This window comes from Dreissena polymorpha, chromosome 9 (genome assembly GCF_020536995.1).
Source record: "Dreissena polymorpha isolate Duluth1 chromosome 9, UMN_Dpol_1.0, whole genome shotgun sequence".
Classification (NCBI taxonomy): domain Eukaryota; kingdom Metazoa; phylum Mollusca; class Bivalvia; order Myida; family Dreissenidae; genus Dreissena; species Dreissena polymorpha.
Genome location: NC_068363.1, coordinates 18132742 through 18139002, shown reverse-complemented (window position 1 = coordinate 18139002; position 6261 = coordinate 18132742).

The following is a 6261-nucleotide window of genomic DNA, read 5'->3' as shown; positions in this document are numbered from 1 at the left end:
TTTGCTTATGCGTTGTATTTCAAGGCAAGCATGTTGCAAATAGATATAATATAATTGTGAAAGCATACAACAAAATGTCAAATTTATTATTTTTGGACAACACACATAAGCTTAAAATATTAAGCTATTATTAAAACAATATATAACTGATAAATCACTCCTTTAAGGTTGCTGTTTAGTTTTAGTGTTGAAGATCTTTTCCAGTTGGCTTCTAAAGTTCTGACATTATTTGTATTTTAACAGTTGTTGAGACAGATATTGATATAGTTGTGCATATGTATAAAACAAATAATGACAGATTGAGTGTGACACCGACTGGTCATGTGCTGGGCACATCCCAAGAGTTTTCTGTTTGTGTTATAAGTCAATATATTATTGAACTCACTAATTTTTAGATCACATGTGTGAAACCATATATATCATCGTATTTCAGATGATCATTGGTATGTGTGTGTGTGTGTTTTACTCATAAATGAGAATTCTCTGTAAAGGCTTACTGAATCAGCATATTTGTATGTATCTGTATACGTATATTGAACTGATTTTTGGGATGAGTCAAAAACTTTTCTGAAGGAGAGAGTGATATTTTAAATGTTCAAAATATTTCCTTTCAAACTGATTAAAATATTTCCTTTCACCAAAGGGCAAGAATCTGAGTGTTCCCATTGTCCAAAGATATATCTGTTGATGACCTACTTAACAAATGAATGAAACTTCATTTTGTGTAATAATATACTAAAATAATTATATTACAAACTATTATAATTATATTGATTATTAGCAGTTACTGTAGTAGAAGTAGTTATTGTAAAAGTAATAGAATAATAATAATAATGATAATAATTATTATAAAATTTATATTATTATTTTTTAATTGACTACCCACTCTGAAATTAAACACTCATTTTCCTGGGACTTGCTTTTAAAAGTAATTGACCAGAATGCTTCAGTGGGCAACGTTCTGCGCATTTGAATATTGATTAAAGAAACATATCCATATCAGAACCAGTGATTTTCACAATATATAGCTTGTTTGAATGAAGTGGTAAAAAATATAAAATGTGTAATTACTATATATATGGTGAAGTAAGTAATAATATGTATACTATGTATAATGATGACAATTATGTCATAATTAAGCATGTGCTTATAAGTGCAATAGTAGGTAAACCTTTTTAGGTAATCTGTGATCAATGTCAAACTCTGTTCTTGCAACCCATACAAAAATCTTTTAGTGTCTAATACATGTACATCATCTGCTATTTATTAAAGCGCATCATACGAAATGTGTCGTATAATGGAGTCCTCCTGTCAGTTTGTTGGTCAGTCAGTTAGTTTATACGTAGTAGATATGTTGTTTATACTATGTAAAAATGCGAGACATTATGTTCGTCTGTGGTGAAACTCTTAGCAGAGTAATGTGCCCTTGAACTAGGCAAATTTTGACTTAAATCATTTGTACACATGTACTTTGTGTTTAGAAATCTCAGTTTGCTTTCAACATGAATCTTTATAGATATAAACATGTATGTAGGAGTAGAAGACGTTATTTTCGAGTATGTCGCAATATTCTTTTTAGAAGGATGTACCAAGAACTAAGGCAAATTTGAGATACCTACAAAATTGTACATGTGTACTGTGTGTCGCGATCTGGTCTCTCAGTTTTTTGTGTTTCTGCATCAAACTGTATGGAAGTGTTGTTTATACAAAAAAAATCTATTTAAAGTTGCAAGACGTTATTTTTTGTGCATGTTGCATCATTTTTGCAGAGTTATTTTCCCTTGAACTTATGTGACTTTTGGATGCTTAACATGATAGTACATGTGCACTTTGTGTCGCCAACTAGTCTCCTAGTTTTCTGGGTATCAACGTGACATTGTATAGATGTGTCGTTTACTATGAAGAAGTGCAAGAGCAATGCACCCTTGAACCTTCTCAATTGATTCATAAAATCAACATGATTTTTTAGCTCATCTATTTTTTGAAAAAAAATTATGAGCTATTGTCATCACCTTGGCGTCGGCGTCGGCGTCGGCGTTGGCGTTGGCGTTGGCGTCGGCGTCCGGTTAAGTTTTGCGTTTAGGTCCACTTTTCTCAGAAAGTATCAATGCTATTGCATTCAAACTTGGTACACTTACTTACTATCATGAGGGGACTGGGCAGGCAAAGTTAGATAACTCTGGCGTGCATTTTGACAGAATTATGTGCCCTTTTTATACTTAAAAAATTGAAAATTTTGGTTAAGTTTTGCGTTTAGTTCCACTTTTCTCAGTAAGTATCAATGCTATTGCATTCAAACTTGGTACACTTACTTACTATCATGAGGGGACTGGGCAGGCAAAGTTAGATAACTCTGGCATGCATTTTGACAGAATTATGTGCCCTTTTTATACTTAGAAAATTGACAATTTTGGTTAAGTTTTGTGTTTAGGTCCATTTTATTCCTTAAGCATCAAAGCTATTGCTTTCATACTTGCAACACTTACTAACTATCATAAGGGGACTGTGCAGGCAAAGTAATGTAACTCTGGCTGGCATTTTGACAGAATTATGTGCCCTTTTTATACTTAGAAAATTGAAAATTTGATTAAGTTTTGTGTTTAGGTCCACTTTATTCCTACAGTATCAAAGCTATTGCTTTCATACTTGCAAGATTTATGAACTATCATAAGGGGACGGTGCAGGCAAAGTTATGTAGCTCTGACTGGCATTTGGACGGAATTATGGGCCCTTTATACTTAGAAAATTGAAAATTTGGTTAAGATTTATGTTTTGGTCCACTTTACCCCTAAAGTATCATAGATATTGCTTTCATACTTGGAACACTCACAAACTATCATAAGGGTACAGTAAAAGGACAAGTTGCATAACTCTGGTTGTCATTGTTACGGAATTATGGCCCTTTTTTGACTTAGTAACTTTTAATATATGGTTAAATTTTGTGTTTCGATCCACTCGAAGTATCAAGGCTATTGCTTTCAAACTTCAAATACTTACATGCTATCATGAGGTTACTGTACCTGGCAACTTGAATTTTACTTTGACCTTTGAATGACCTTGACTCTCAAGGTCAAATTATTAAATTTTGCTAAAATTGCCATAACTTCTTTATTTATGATTAGATTTGATTGATACTTTGATGAAACTACTCTTACCTGACATACCACAATAGACTTCACCCAAACCATCCCCCGTGCCCTCCCCCCCCTCCCCCCTCCCCCCCTCCCCCCCCTAATTTTTTTTTTTTTTTTTTTTTTTTAAGATCATCTCACAAATGACCACCACACCCTCACACTATACCCCCCCCCCACCCCCCCCCCCCCCAACTTTTTTTTTATATATTTTTTTTTTTTTTTTTTTTTTAAGATCATCTCACAAATTATCACCACACCCTCACACTATACCCCCCCCCCCCAATTTTTTTTTAAAACGGTTATGTTTGAAATACCGTCCAACCATCGCACCCAAACCCCCCCCCCCCGATTTTTTTTTTTTTTTTTTCGATTTTTTGGAAGGTAATGTAATAAATGTCCACAACCCCACACTATACACCCCTCTTCACTCCACTCCTTCCTCCTTTGTGATTGAAAATGAGAGTCCCTTCACCTTTAAAAAGAAAATAGATGAGCGGTCTGAACCCGGAAGGCGGTGCTCTTGTTTTATCTTTGTGTGAGATCAATGTTAAGTTGCAAACAAAATGATTTTTTGAATTAATTTTACTTATATTAACGTTTTGCACCTTTTTTAAATGAGCAACTGCAACGAGTATTTCTCATCTCCAATTGATGATCTAGTTTAATTCATATTAAATATCTTGAAGTTGTGATCTTTTAATCAACAAATCTCTTGCTATCATAAACCATAAATATACTGCTTAATGTTGACATTTTTCAAAATTGTTGACTGGACAATGACATTTTATCAAGTATTACAAATATGATCAGTTTTCAGTGAAACATTTTTTGTAACAATACCAGGCAAAAAACCCAGATCATGGTATTTCCATAACTGCACTGTGAAACAATTGCACTGTGTTAACACAAGGACTGTTACATTTATCTAGACTTTGGACATATTCTTGGTTATCATCTATCTGCTATTCCTTTAAATAAGAATAAAGTGTTACTTTGTAACTGTTCCCTTGTTGTATTGTGTTATAGGTTCATAGTTTAGCAAAGGGTTTAAGGAAGGAGTTGTCTGTACATATTGTATGCTTAGAAACATGTCAATTTAGTATTGGTCATAATTGTTGGGTCATAAATTAGTTATGGGTTAATTTTTGTAGCCTTAGTAAATTCTGGGGAATCACATGTTAATGAATAGGAATTCTATTCCGCATATAAATACTTAGTATAATCTATGTATTGCCATATTTTAAAATGATATTTTATGTATGAAGCATAACTTACAATCGTTTATTAAAGAATAATTGTATGTGTTGAATATTGTCATTCCATAATATACATAAAATTATATATTACTAAACAAATTGTCTTCTTTCATTCTTTAAAATGAGCCGCGTTCTGGAAAAACTGGGCTTAATGCATTTCCACACAGGCTAATCTTGTAAACCGTTGAATGTCTACACTGAATTTTTGTTTTGAAAAGACCTCATTTAAACGAACAATACCATATAAGCATACAGTTTCGTCCCTTATTGACCGGTGTGGACTGCTCCTCCACTATACACAATCCCCGCCCTGTTACGAAGAAGGCGGCATATAAAGAAGTTGCACTGCATGTCTTTACGTTCTTCCCAGTGTCCGTATTACCGTACGAAAATTCATGTCTCTGCAAAAAATGGCCATATATTGATGCATTAAAAAATAACTTTGCATAATGTTAACCAACATAAGACGAGTTGTAGAGTGTAAAACGCATCTAGGCTCCTTAAGTCAAAATCAATATCATGTTGAGAGGTCAAAAGTAAATTATGGCCATTTAACAGTCTGAAAATTCATCCCCCAACCATATCTTTGCTCATATATATAAGCACAAATGTTCTACATCATAACACGACGGGTCACACTTTGAGGTCAAAGATCAAATTTGGTCATTAAACACTTTGTCCGGACTGTAACTTTGTCATTCCTCATGCCATATTGAAATAACCCAACACAAAGAACCATCATCAGGAGACTAAGTGTTCCTACCTCAAAGGTCAATTACACACTTAGAGGTCAAACGTCAAATTCTACCATAAAAAGCTTGTAGCTTGTCTTTGACATTTAATAGAGAAAAGTTGAGTGGGTGGGATCTCGTGCAAATTACTATTTGTCGGACGTTTTGCTTATTTGTTTCAATTAAAATTTCATTTTGTAATATATTATGCTTGATTTATTTAATGAATATGATATTTTAGTGCATTTGTTTAAATAATAGCATTTACATTGCATAAGAAATTTAGTCCCATTAACTTTATTTTTATTTTATTGTTAAAATAGCATTTTACTGGTTAAATCAAAGTCTGAAGCCAAAAAACTGTCTGTGTGTAATTCTCAATATTTTAACTTTACTGATTGCTTGCTTTATTATATTTTATTAATAAAATATAAATCTACGATAAAAGTGTTCAACATGACACATATGAAGCCTTAAGTAAATTTAAATAGTTACACTTATGTTCGATACACTCAATAAACGTATTAATGTCTTTATTAAATTTTCATTTTAAAGTTTAGATTAAAATTAACACTTAAAACTAGAACAAAAGAAGTGATTTTTTTCTTCGTAAATTACGGATTGTCAACTTTAAGCAAGATAAATGGTGTTGAAAAAAACATCTGCGATCGACGCGTGAAAGCATTCACTGAGTGGGAGACGATGTCCCAAGGGTGGATTAAAACAGTTAGCTGGTATGTATGTAACACCACATTCTTCACATGTGTAGATGCCGTTATTAAGATAAGATACCATGCGTCACATTCAAATAACATGTTAAATGACAATCAGGGCCTTATTCACGCTGAGTTTAATTACTCTTAAAAATGCAGATGAACCTTGTTTCCATTAATCACCAAATAACTGATAAAAATATATATTTAACAATACGAACTATTATGCGATGATCAATTCGATAAGATAAACTATTTAAATCATCATATATATTAAATATAATTGCTTCACTTCCTTTAATTGTTCAGGTACCTTTATAAATATATAGGTATCCGTATCGTTATTCAGTACCGTCATGGCGGCGCATGCGATTATTCAGGGGCGGTAGTTCGGGAGTTATCGATTTATGGGATTGTCTATACATGT